Genomic DNA, 14,397 nt, shown 5'->3' on the forward strand with positions numbered 1-14,397 from the left:
AAAAATAGGGGCTTCACTTATTCCTAAGTGCCAAACACTATAGCATGTGTGTGAGCTGGTTTTCAGTCCTGACTCCACCCCCAATAGACTGGATGAACTTGGGTAGGTCGCCCATCACCTGTCCTTCCCAGTCTTCCACTTTCTCGGCTCTAAAATGAGGGATTGGCTGAGATGATCTCTCAGAGCACTTGCAGCCCTAAATATGATATTGCAGTATCATACCCCATTGCCTTCACTGCACATCCACCCCATCACACTGATGCTACAATATAAATGCTGGTGGTTTTCTATTGGCTGAAATAATTTTGCTGGCTCTTTGTATTTCCTAAAAGACTGGCCCTTGGTCCTGACACACTTGGCCTGTGTCTGGTCTCTGGTTCCTTTCATCAATAACAACCTGAGTCTTGAAACACTTGTTTGGCCTGTTTCACATAGTATGTCTTCCCAAAAGTCAGATCTTTGACTGCCTGCTTGCGTCTACTCTGCAGGCCTGAGCAGGTTAAATAAATTTTTTGAACCTTAGCTTTGAAATTATAAAAGGGGTATTATGATATGTACCATAGAGAATTCGTTGATTACTAAAAATGAGTACAAACTCCTGGTACCTGTAAGCCCTTCAGAAAACTATTATTTCTATCCTTCACTGTTCATGACTTCCCTTTCTCCTCCAAAGCCATGAAAATGAATCTAAGAATGGTTGGACAGTTGATCACTAGAAAAATGTGAGCAAGTCTCCAAATTCCAGTTCTTAAAGCAAAACTGAAGCAGAGGGCGAGAGTGAGCAGAATCTACGGTAGAAATACAGATGGGTCTCAGATCCTCCGAGTCCCAGGTTGTAAATGGCTGTGAAACTAGAGGTGTAACACCTCTGAAATGCCCAGCACTGTGCTCCTAGGTATGCCCCAGGAGAAACAAATGCTCACTGGTGTGCCCCAAGAGTATTATTCATTGTCATCTCTCTACCTAGGGAAAACCTATCACAAGCAGAATAAAACAAACTTGAGACATTTTACTAGTATAAACTTTTCAGAGAGGTATATTTCAAATTGGCTTTATTTAACTATAAATTGTTCTGGTTAATGCCCATCTCTAGGGGCTGATAAGAAGTTTAAGCAACATCAACAACAACATCAATAATAAAATTAACAACAGTATCAGGTACCTCTTAAAACATCCCTTCAAAAAGAAGGTAGAATGCTGAAGGTCCCCACCAGCTTAATTGTTTACTGTTGCGATTAATTGGGTAATTTATAAAATTTATTATTCCCTTCTGGCCAGCAGAGCCTTTCTACAGAGGAATGTAATAGATGTAATTTGGGTTTTAAAACCAAAAAGGGAGATCAAGCCAAAATCTCATAAAAGCCTCTCTAAATCTTAGAAGGATCCCCGTTCAGCCCTGAGCTAGGTTAGGTCATCCTAGAGATATGTCTCCCTGGATTAGCAGGAGACCAGGGAGAGAGAGAATAACCATGGAAGTAGAGGCGGACCTTCCTAAAGGCTGCCCTGGGTAAGAAGCATGAATATTGATTTTCAGACTCATAGGAAATGCTATGCTAGAAACTTATCTCTCTTCCAGTTGACAGCCGAGAGGGTAGCAGGCTGGAGAGGCAGTCCATCTGTCCCCTGTGTTCTGCACACTTGAAGGCATTTTTTCCCAAAGTAGAAAAATCTTAAGCCCATAAACAATCGGGACATCTGCCAGTGTTCTGGGGCAATGGGACAAGCCATCCAGGAAATCCAAGTCATCTTTTTAAAGGAGTGTTTGACATATCTCTGATGATTCAGGGTAAGGGACTCTGAACTTGACACCCTTCTGTGGTGCCCTACAACTTATGAATGTGTCCTAGGCTACCTGGTACCATGAGCTTTGGGAACTCCCCCACACTGGGGACCTCCCCTCATGTCTCTTTTTCAGTAGGTCAGGTGCTCCCAGTTGCTGCGCTGTCTGCTGTTGCTATCATTGGACATGGTGCCTGGGAGGGGCATAAAAAAAGCCCTTCATCTCCTGGAGAGCTGCTTGAATTATCTTCTAGGCAGGCCAACTTGAAGGAGATTTTTACTTATCAACAGTGATTAGGGTTTATGTTAAACTAGGCAGAGGAACAGGAAACACTATCTTCTCTTTGCCCTACTAGACCTCAAGCTCCTTCAGGTCATGGCCACATCTTATTTGACCTTTGGGAGGTTCTGATGCCCAGCATGGTGCCTGGTTCTTAGTAAGGCCGTCAGTAATACTTGCTGACAGAAGGTCATGTTTCACAGAAGGGTAAAGCGGAAGACCATCTTCTTGTTTGAAACCTACCTGACTTTATTGCCAAAAATAGACTGATTTTTCTGCTTCCTGTTGCCACAGTTGAAAGTCCATAAATAGATGGAGTGCCTGGGCGTGCTCTCCAGGGATGGTTTAGTGGTCCAGGAGCACTCGCACACACTTCAGTTCTTTGAGTTACGAGTCTATGCAACTTCTAATGGGACCAACGTTCATGTGTGACAGCTTCTGGAATTGCAGATATAATTCAGAGATTCATTAACTTGGACTGGATACCACACCAGGTGCTGTTGGACAGCAAAGATGAACAAAAAGAATCTTTGTTTCTGAGTTGCTCACCATCCAGAGAGAGAGGTAGTCACTTAAACAAATGAGTATAATAAAGTGCAATAAAAGACCCAGTAGAGGGATTTCAGAGTGCCACAGGAGTGCAGAAAAGAGATTGGCAGAGGGCAGAGAGAGCTTTATAAAAGAAGTGAAATGTGAGCTGGCTCCTCAAAGACAACTAGAAAAGAGGGAGTGTCATTGCAGGCCCTGGGACCAACATGTCCCAATTCAGTTCCCAGGAACACTCAAGGCCATCATGGTTTTGAGAGCAGTAAAACACACTTATAGTAGGACATGAGGAACAGTGGCCAGAGATAGGGCAGGGAGGTGGGCTCAGGCCATGTCAGGGTGCCTGGTACGCAAGGTGATGACATTTGGGTTTTTACCTCATTCATTCATTCACCCAAATAATATTTGTTGAGGGCCTATCATGTGCCAGGCACTGTGCTAAATGTTGAAGCTTCAAATAAGCAAAACAAACTAAGACCTTATCCTCAAGGCACTGGTATTCTAAGGAAGGGACAGACAGCTGGGATTGAACACACAAACGGAGGAGGTAATAGCAGACTGGGAGAAGTGCTGGGCAGGAACTAAAGAGGATTACGGAAAAGAAATAATTGGTGATCTCTTTAAATATGAGCTTATTAGGGGGCAGGTGACATTTAAACTGTCTCCTAAGGCAGTCATTCAGCCAGGATAGATGGAGGAGGAGTAATCAGCAAGAGGAGAATTTAGGAGGCTGGTGTAGTCAACTGGGAAAGACTCAGAGATGGGGGAAGAATAAGTGAGATATTTAGCATGAGATTCTACAAGTCTCCATGCACAGGGTGAAGGAGAAGGAGATATCTTGGCTGACCCTCAATATTTTGAGATGGTAATGCCATTTAAAAAAAAAAACAGATGTAGGAGACAGTTGAATGTGGACCTCAAGTGAGGGAAAGGAATTGGAGAGTCCCCAGCACTTAAGCCCTAACAGATGTCCATCAGGTAGGACCACACCTTCTATCTCACTGATAGGGTATCTTTCTCTTGTCTCCTCCTTGCTGGTGGCAACTGTGTTACCAATAGCAGTAGGAAGCCTATTGCTTCCATAAAGCCATAGCCCCCAGCCCCTTGGACACTGGTGGGAAGATCAAAATAGATTCTGTAGCCCCAGTGGATCCCAGTTTGCTTCAGAGCTGCCAGGCAGGTGTGGCTATTGAAATGGATGTGTAGGTAGTTAAGAGCAAGTATACCAGGAGGGGATTGCAGAGCTTCCAGAGCCCATGGAAGATTCACCCCAGAGAACACTGGTATGCATGTTTGTATTTGCATTTCTTTAAATGTAATTCATTGGGACTCTTACAGCTTATTTGAACTAGGAGGGCCTGGAGGGATCATCTGGTCCCACTTCCTGCTTTTGGTACTGATAGGTCAGCATCAGCACCATGGAACAAATGTGGCAAACTGAGGTCTAAAGCATTTGAGTGATGTTTTCCAGGTTTATCAACGTGTGTGTGTGTGTGTGTGTGTGTGTGTGTGTGTGTGTGTGTACTGGAAAACTGACTCCCATCCCAGTGCCTTTTCCATGATGCCACATGGGGAGGTTCTTGGTGGAGGTAGGGGTGAGACTCACTGTCCACATAGCCATGCTTCCTGAAGAGGGCTTAGCATCCTAGACTGCCACAGCTGGCAGTACTCTTTGAAATCATCTGGAATAGCTCCTAAGGGTACAGATAGGAGCACTGAGATCCAGAGACAGGGGTGACTTTCCCAAGTTACAGAACCAACAACAAAGGGCTTGGACACAGGTATGCTTTCTCTGGACTTGTGATTCCACACCCGGGCTGCACAGCAGAATAACTGGGGAGCAGTGAGAAAGCTCTGGTGTTTGGTCCTCACTCCAGAGGTTTTGCTCTGGTTGATCTCAGGTAGAACCTAGTTATAGTTTGTCTTTTTTAAAATTGTCACCAGCTTATTGTAATGTGTAACCAGGGTTGTGAACCACGGTCTATTCCAGTGGCTATTTCAAGACTTATAGCCTACTCTCGCTGAGAAAATATTGACAGAGAATGCAGGAGTCGTGAATTTGCAGAGGGTACCCCATATGTCAAGGTGCTTCCCACAATTGCAGACCCACTTAGTTCACTGTCTGGTTTCTGGGGGCTGGGACAATTTCCAAAGACCATCATCAACAATAGTAAATGTAGGCATCTGTGGGTTAGAAGAAAGAAGTGAGGAAAGATATGGATACCAAGGAAAGTACTAAAACCATTAATTTCTTATTAAAGAAAAGCCACCAAGTTCTCATCTTCCCCTAAGCATTGGTTAGCCTCATTCCCTCTACTTTTGAAATAAGGCTCATGAACCCCATCCTTCCTTCTCTCTTTCCTCCTCCCTCTCTTGTAGAGCTTTTAGGAGACACAAGCAGGACAGTGACACCCTCAGGCTTTTTGAATTTTATTCAGGAAGCACAGATGACTTAGCCCATGTCTGCCAGTCCTATTCTCCTCCACCTGCTTAGAGCCAGCATATTCTTTAGTGAACCTTGTCAGCTCAGGGCTTTGAATTGAGCCCCTGGCAAATGTTAATTGTCTGTAGCTCCTAAGGCCACGTTTCTGGCCCTGTAAAGCCTATCCCACCTCAACTTGCCTCTCAAGGGTCTCCTTGCAGTCACATTGTGCTATGCCAGTGTCACTTTAGACCCTTTCTGTTCCGTAATCACATGGTACCTTCTCTTTCTGCTATAGGGTCTTTGCATGTACTGTCCCCTCAGCCTGGAAAGCGCTTAGCACAGACCTTATTTATCATTCATTTGTGTAATTATTTGTTTGATATATGTCTTTTCCCATTAACTGGCAAGATTTCTTAGGACAGGTAATATAGCTGCTTTTGCCTATCACTATATTGCTGGCACATAGTACAGTGCCTGACACATAGATGGTTAATAAATATTTACTGAATAGATGACTGAATAAATGGATGAAAGAGTCACAATTTGTTTGGGGGATTTAATGAAATAATATATGAAAGTATCTTATAGACTATAAAATTGTTGTGATGGGGCTGCTCTGTTAAGATGCCTATTCCTTGTTGAGATGACACTATAGAGAAATACTGACTAGGGCCAAGTGCTAGATGTGTTATGGAAAAAAGATTCTGATCACCAGAAGGTTGTCACTTCTATCTGGGCCTGTTCCATCCTTGTTTATGTCCCCTGAAGGGGAAGAATTAGACATCGGACATGGATGATTTCCAGCCTCTTCCACTGTGAGATCTCACTTGATTTGTTGAGATAGTTTTGGCATGGAACTTAAACTTTTTGAGTACCCTCATGTATCAGGAGTTCTTTATCTTGCCATTTAGTTCATTTTACAGTGATTCCAAAGGCAGACATTAGCCAACTTTATCGAAAATGAAGAGAGAGTAAGCAATTTGCTCAAGGCCTCACAGTTAATAAGTGGGTGGTGTGGAATGCAAACCAGAGTATGTCTGTTTCCAGGGTCCTTGATCTTTCCACTGTATGTGCTGGCTCTCCAAGAAAACCCAAGTGGCCAGTGTACAAGCAGACCTTGGTTGAGGAAAGCCAAATCTTGGGCTGTTAACAGATAGGAAATCTGAACTATAGAGAAGTTCAAGTGGTTTCCTCCCAAAGTCATAGCAAGCGATTATGGCACATTTGGGGTCTTGAACTCAGATCTTAACTACCCCAGCCTAATGATATTTAAATTATGCTTGTCTGACATAAAAATATATTGTAACTTGCTAAAAAATGTGCTGCCTGCTGGTAAGTGCTGTCAGTTGCTCCCATTTTCGTCTTTTTCCCCATCTTGTTCTACTTCGTGTTACTCTAAAAGATACTGCAGAGTCCCATGAAGCATTTTTTGACATCTGTTACTTTAAAAAAATCTTCTTTTATGGTTTTATTAACTATTTTTATTGAAAAAGGAATACACACGTTGTGGAAAAATCCAAATGATACAGTAGGGCGGGTGGAAAATGAAAGTCTCTCCCTCATTGCAAATCCCCTCCCACTATGACCACTTTCTTGGACATCCTTCTGGAAATATTCTACATAGATGCAAATTATACATATATATAAATATTATGTATATAAATAAATATGTGTGTATATATATAGAGAGAGAAACCGAGAGAGACAGAGATGTACACGCACAGGCACATAGTTACGCATACCTCTTCTAATGGCCAAAAATAATTCTATGTTTTGTAGAAGTGATAATGTGTATCATCAAACATTTCTCTCTAATACTACCCAAATTCTTATTTCAAACTCTTAATTGCCTTCTATTTATTTATATCGTTGGGATTCATTATTGGAGGTGCAAGGAACTTGGCAGCACCAAGGCATTTGGCAAGAAACCCTTGCTTTTCTTATAGTAGTAATTAAAACCCTTCCAAAATGAAGTGAATCTGGTAGTTCAAACGAGTAGATATTTATTAGGCTAATAGAAATGCCTTGGTGTGGCACAAGGAACATGGAAAGCCGGGAATCGGGAACCTGGCTGTTCTTTGAGCAGTGTGGTCCTTAATAAGTCACTTCATCTCTTTGAGGTTCAGTTTCGCTACCAGTAAATACAGAAAGCTGGGCTAGATAGTTGGTAGGCCCCTCCTTGCTCTGCCACTTGATGGCTCCGTGAATTGTGGTTAAGAAGACACCAGGGTCAAAATAGAGAACCCGGGATTTGCCACGTCACAGTCATTAATTCCGCAGATGAAATAGTTCTGGTTCTTGTAGGTAAATAGTAGGATTATTCTCCCTCTTCCTATGATGTTGGTCACAGCCATGTGACTTGCTGGTAGTCCCTGAAGTGTCAGTAGACATGATGACATGCTTCACTCCCGGGCATAGGCTTGAAGAGCCGGGGCGTGACTCTCTGTGTTCTGTTTTTCTGTCTCACTCTTCTTGGACTTGGGGAGATCAGTCTGGGACCCCACATGAGGACAGTGGAGAGCAGAGCACCAGTCGAACCACAAGGAGCCTATAGTGTCAGCAAGAAGTAAGCCTTCCTTGTGTTAGGCCACTGAGACTGGGGGGCTGTTTGTTAATAATACATTCCTCAGCTTATATCATGCGAGTGCTTGATGTGGTTCTGAAAAGTCTGAAGCTTCAGAGCAGTGAGAGAAGCCTCCCAGTATGTACATAGCTCACTTCGCACCTAGGAGGGACTTTGCGGTGATCTTTCTGGCCATTTTTTAATGCAAGGTAGAATCAGGAGTTGTCTTTCTCCCCCTCTATCACCTTTCTTCTTTTTTTATTCATCTCTGTTCCCTTTTAATCTGTTTCCTCAACTTTTGACCTATTTCCCTATTTCATATTCCATCTTCTGAGAGCTTGCTCTCTCAGCTCCCATTCCCTCCCGTGCCTCTCTGCTCCCTCCAAAGTCTTTTCTTGACACTTATCCCCTGACAATTGCTTCCCTGGGTCTGCCTTTCAGCTTCATAAAGCCCCATGTGGTCCCCACCTCCAGTTTTTTTTTTCCATGCATCTTCTGTCTTTCTTTTGGATCCTCTGTAATCGGTTTTGTCTGAATTCTCTGATCAAATGGACAAACACCTTATCAAATATCTTTTGGGCCATCCTCATCCTCTACCTGCCCCTAGGGTGGCAGATGACACCTTCTTTCTTCTTTGGTGCCTCATTTTGAGTGACTCTTCTCAATCATGGGCATTCACTTTGATTTCAATTCAACTAACATTCCCTGAGTCTCTACCATAAATGAGAAACCTAAAGGCTGTTTGACACTCAGGGATAAGGCTGAGGAGTAACACACCACATGAGTGCCAGAAATATTTCTAGAAAAAGACAGGTGAGACCTGAGAGAATTGTGCCTATAATCATCTAGGGCCATTTTGTCTTTGCCTGACCATTAGCTGGTGTTCAGTCAAAGGACGCTCAGAGCTAAGAAAGCACCTACCTGAATCAGAGTTGTGGTCAGGAGCCAGGCACAGAAACTTAGAGAAGTGCATGAAGTTTTAGGACATGGGATCTTGAAGAGGTGCTGGGGGGGGGGGGCTGCCGTGTCAACAAATTCTGATGGTCAGAGTTCTGCTAACATGGAGATCCCATTAAAAAGCCAGAGGGTTCTTCAAGGTCCTGCCTTAAAGGTGCCACCTGACAACTGATATTTCCAAGCCCATAGGAGAGGTGATCATACAAGCAACTCCTTCTAATTCAAAGTGGACTGAGATAGCTGTCACAACTGGCTAGAAGCAATTTGTCATGACAGCAGGGCAAGGGAAGCCTTCCTCTTGATTGAGGCAGCCATAGAGTATTCAAGTCAAAAAGGCTTCACAGAGGAGATCTGAGCTGGCCTCACCCAGAAAACAAGAACAATAATCCCTAGCATGCTGCTTATGGTGAGGAGTTATGGAGAGAGGCTATGAGGTGGGGGGTCAGATATATGGAAGTTGGCACAAGTCTGTGGAATTATATTGGCTGCAGAAGGATGGGTAAGAGGGGAGAGGCAAAGAATTGCTCCCATAATCTCTCTCATTGAACCCTGAACCCTGATTTCCTTTTCCTTTGAGATTGTCCTGGATGGGACCTTAAGTATGATTCTTTTGAAGCAGATTCTAATTCCAAAATGAAGGGGGTTGTTTTGTAAAGTGGCTAAGAGAGTCTGTTCTGGAGTCAGACAACCAGTCAGACCCAGACAACCTGGGTCTCATCTTGGCTTACCATTTGTTAACTAGGTGAACACAGGCAAGTCATCTTATCCATCTAATCCTCTGGGTTTTTTCATCTGTAAAATGCAAATGATTGTAGTATTATAATGAAGATTGAATGAGATGATGCTTAGTATAGGCCTGGCAGATGGGAAGTGTTCAATAAATTATTTCTTACGATCGCTAAATGTATTGGTAATCTGTGTTTAGTTGAGAGGATAGAAACCACTCTAGATATTTCACACAGAAAAAGACTTAACACAAAGAATTAGGCTTTCAAAAGCTTTGGAAGGACTGGCTACATAAATTAAAGCAGAGGGCAGCCACTAGCTTTCAGCTTTGCCACCAGAGCTGTGATTCTGAGAATCAGGAAGCTACTGCCACCTCCCAGGGGTCAAGAAACTGCAGAATACCACCACGGGCAATGGTCACAGCTGGCCCTGCAACCCCTGACAGTCAGGAGAACATGGAAGCCACTGATAACATGTAGCCAAAGCCATATGTTCACCAGCACTGCCAGAGGAAAAATGACTGCTACTTCTCTTCCAACACTCATTTAAGTGCATCTCACAGGCAGAACCTAAACCATAGCAGGGACCATGCTGACATAGGAGCATAGGAAATGCAGTCATCACTCCCTTAAACACTGGGAGAACATCGAAGGGGCTGGGAGTGAGGCAAGTGACAAGAAATGCCCAGTAAGCAGAGGATGTGCCTGCATCTGGAATTTGAGCAATGGGCTAGAAGGCTCCATTCTGTTTCCTTTCCACGTTTCATAGTTGACACCCCCAGGGAAACTGTGGCTGTCTTCCTTTGAGCCTCTGAGTCTGAGCCTGCCATCAATTGGTATCCTTACCTGGCTGCTCTTGGGTCTCTGCTGAACTCAGGGACCGTCCCCTGTCACACTCAATGCTCCTGCCTGCCACAGCGAGGTCAGCGTCTTCTTTGTGATCATGCCAAATGCATGCACAGTGTTTTGGATCCAACTACACAAACTTTGGACTGGAAGGGAGACAGTTTTAGCTCTCAGAATGCTTCAGCAACATATGATTCTCCTCCGCAAAGTGCCTCCCATATGTCCCAGCAGATTTTTCACACTTTCTTTCCTTTGAAGCAGTTTTAAGTTGACCGAGAGTTAGGGGCATGGCCTTCCTACTTTAGATGGGTCACCCATTGGCTGTGGGACCCTGGACAAGTTGCTTCACCTTTCTGGGCCGTGGTTGTGCCTTGCACAAAATAGGGGTGTTAAGTTGGATGGTCTTTGGGCTCTCTTCCAGGCATGATATGTTATGACTAGAAGCTATAAGGTGCAGTGGTTAGAGTAGACCAGCACATAGACGATGCTATAGAAGCCTTGAATATTATGATTATTGTCTTTGTGTCCCTGCTTGGTCTGCTCCTATCCTACACATCCATCACCCATTCTCCCACCTTGGTAAGGACTCTTGTGTCAGAGCCCATGAGAGGAACACCTCATCTTGTGTCCACCTTGTCACCATGGACAGCTCAGACGCTGCTCATTGGCACATGCAAACTGCTGAGCTGGGGCACCGATGAGGGGCCGGGCAAATCCATGTTAGGACAGGGACACGTCATGGCTCATTTTCGCCTTTGAGGCCCTCTTTGTTTGGAAGACGCTTGTTGTCTAAAGGCAGCTAAATTTAGCCATATTTTGTCAGCTAGAATGTACGCTCCTGAAGAGAAGCCTAGCAAATCTCAGGCATGTCACACTTTATTAGTCATGCGAGCACTTAAAAGCATGCTTAGAAGAACCCGCTTCCTGGGATTGGTGGTAGCTGTGCTGAGAAATGCTGTGCTGACTCTTTTAGGATTTACCTCAAGAAGCAGGATGGAGGGGAAAGCATGAAATCTAAACAATGAGTTATTTTTTTCCCTTTTTTTTTTTGCAAGATTGACAAATGGGATATTCAAACTAAGAGAAAATGTACAAAGTGACAGAGGTAGTGTTCATGTGGCCTTTTTCTTAGATACACCATCCAAACTCTGCCCTCCCACCTCAGTTTGAATTTAGAAATAGTTTAGTTGCTGGCATTTGGTTAACTATTTAAGGTACAGATAGGGAGAGAAGGGTATCTTTGTTGAGGACCTAAGGTGGGATAGGTGATTTATGCTCATCGTTGCCTCTGGTTCTAAAAACCGTGTAGTAAGGTAAGCAGTGTCACCTTCATTTTACAAAAGAAAATCCAAAACTCAGAGAAGCGAATACCAAGTGTCAGGTTGTAAATTCAGTTTGCTTAACTCCTAAGACTCTGTTCTTTCTACAACCTGGGTCAAGGTTAAGTACATGGAGAGATTCAACTTAACCATGATTTTGAGATTTAAACACCTCTGTCTTTTTATTGGCTTCCTATTTCACTGTGCAGAGTTCTTTGTCAATGTGATGCGATTTTACACTGCAAGGCTCAAGGGTCAGGATATGTGTTTGAGCAAAAGCTGCAGATCTCCAACTGCTGAGCACTTTCCTCAGGGTTGGGCCCAGGTTGCTTTGGCAGTTACTAAAACAAAATCTCCTGTCTACAACAAGAGACATGTGTCTGCTCTTCCACAGGGCCCACAAAATGAAAAGGCAAACCCCTCAGCTATCAAGGGGAAAAGGAACTCTCCACAGCTTTTGTTCATCTGTGATTCTATGGCAGGTTGACAATTTAAACTCTCTCCTAACAAACCCTTCCTGTAAAATTTCCGGAGTTTCTAAATAAAGATAAATGCTTAATTCAATATGACAAGATGCCTCCAAGCATCCTGCAAAGAGTAATCGTTTCAGTGTCCCGACCCCACCACATTTCCTCTTTCCTGGGAATTAAAGGCCCAATAAACACACCAGTCTGGATTGTCTGAGGTCTTTTCTCTCATCTAGAAGACCATAATGGGATTCATGACCCTCTGTGAACTGGTTCTCTGAATGTTAGTGATGGAAGGGGCCTCGGAGATGAGAAATTGAAGTCAATGGACCTGACGTGATCCGTGCAAGATTCGACTGCTAGTTAGCGACAGAACCTGGGGTAAACCTGGGTCTTATGACTTGAAGATCAATAGGTAACATCGCAGTAGTGTTGGAGAAAGAAGCCTCTACTCTTGATGCCGCCTCTTAGTAAGCTCACTAAGCTTTAAGAGTTTTCCTAAGGAAACTCTTAAACAATCTGAGTCTCAGATTGTTTCTCATCTGAAGCAGGATGAAGGGTTGTAATGGTGATTGGTGATAATAAAATATCCAGGTAGGTACCATTGTACAGTGAGTGCTCAGTCAATGGTAACTAGTATCATTAAAGGATAAAAACACTAAACACCATAAGGAGTTCAGGGAAGGACAAGACCAACATATTGGAGTAATAAGGCATGATCGCTCAGAGAAGCATGTTGAGTTGGGCCTTGCAGGCCTGACAATATTTGGATGGGAGTAAGAATGGGCAGAGCGTTGTTGATGGGACAGTAAAATGAATACACGCTTGTGAGCAAAAAAAAGCCAAGATCCGATTTAAGGACAGCGAGTAAATAGGTTTGGAGCATTAGGTTCAGGAAAGTGAGTTGCTAGAGACCCACTCAAACTGCCAAAGCCAGATTGAAAAGAAGCTGAACACCATGCTAAGAAGTTAGAGATGCAGGCGGTAGGGAACCTCCGAAGGGTTTTGACCAGAGGAATTGCTGAACTCAGTAAATCAGTCAGGTAACGGCATGGAGGGTGAACTGGAATAGGGAGCAGCTGGAGATTGGAAGAATTGTGGAAAGGTTCTTGTAGCAAGCCAGCAGGAGAAGAAGAATGCAAAGGAAAGTTGTGGCATCTGAAATGAATAGGAAGAGATGAGTGTGAAGGATATTTTAAAGGGAAAGTTGGCAGGAAGAATCAATACTATTGTAGGAAAGAGAATTTAATTAGCTTTGTAAAAGTAGAGAGAGAATATTCATGGCTTGTTGGGTTGAGTACTATATTTTAAAGCAAAGGTGTCCCAATCCACAAATCTAAGAGAAAAGGAACATGATAAATGATTAAGCTAAAATGACTAAAAGACTTTAAGAAATGATAAAATGAACTCAAATGAAGATTAAATGTTCCGGATCTGCAAGTCTTGGCTCAAACAAAAACCCTTAGGGTTAACTTTCAATGCGCATTTTGGTGATTCTTCAAAGTCTTTTCACTAATGGCAGGTCTAGTTGCTGAAAAATGATGATTGCATATTAAAATTGGTGGCAAATACAGCCTTTGGTCTACCTTCCCTTATTTCTACAGGTTCATGGAGCCAATTTGAGCCTTTCTTAATCATCACATTTTTTAAAAAAAACTTAATAGTAGTGCTCACAGCCACTTTTCTCCAGGAGTGTTTGGCAGAAGGCTGAACCTCTGAGCTGTCCCTAGAGGAAGAGGACACAGTCAAGTAAGGCCTGGAAATGTCATGTACCAGTCAGAGGTCAGTCTGGAGACGGAAACCTATCAGTTATTTGAACAGAAGGAAGTTCATATAAAGATAGATAGAAAACTGTTAACTTAAAGTAACAGAAAAGGCAGAACAAGAACACTAAGTTATCACAAATGTAGCAACTGTAGGAAGCAGTGATCACCCCCAGGGCTGGTATTATTAAATATACCAGCTGGTACTGATAGGGCTGGTTCTTATTAAATCCTTACAGCTTTTAAATCCTTAAAAGCTTACAGGAGGGGCAGCAACTTACTAAAACTTAGACCTTTGAGGAGGGGGATGCTGCTTGTCAGGTGCTAGACTCTGAGGTCAGAGGAGGAAGAGGTCCCATGGGTCTGGAATGCAGACCTCTGAGGAGCGGTGTTAACCAGCTGATGCTGGCATCTCCTATGCAAAGAGGCTGGCTCTGCAACTGTTGGAAAAAGAACAAAGTGGATTCGGCTGCTGCTATGAAAAGTACTTGCCGCTGCCAACTCAAAAGTGCTGCGAGGGTGACGCTTAAAGCAGTGAACAGACAGGAAACAAACAGGAAGTTCCTCCTCCATCCTCCCTGTCTCACCACCACCACCACCACCACCACCACCTCCTCCACCACCACCACCACCACCACCACCACCACCACCACCTCCACCACCACCACCACCACCTCCACCACCACCCTGCGCCCCCTAGTGGCAGACCATATGGGGGGGCAGGTGG

This window comes from Vulpes lagopus, chromosome 2 (assembly GCF_018345385.1).
Source record: "Vulpes lagopus strain Blue_001 chromosome 2, ASM1834538v1, whole genome shotgun sequence".
NCBI classification, from domain to species: domain Eukaryota; kingdom Metazoa; phylum Chordata; class Mammalia; order Carnivora; family Canidae; genus Vulpes; species Vulpes lagopus.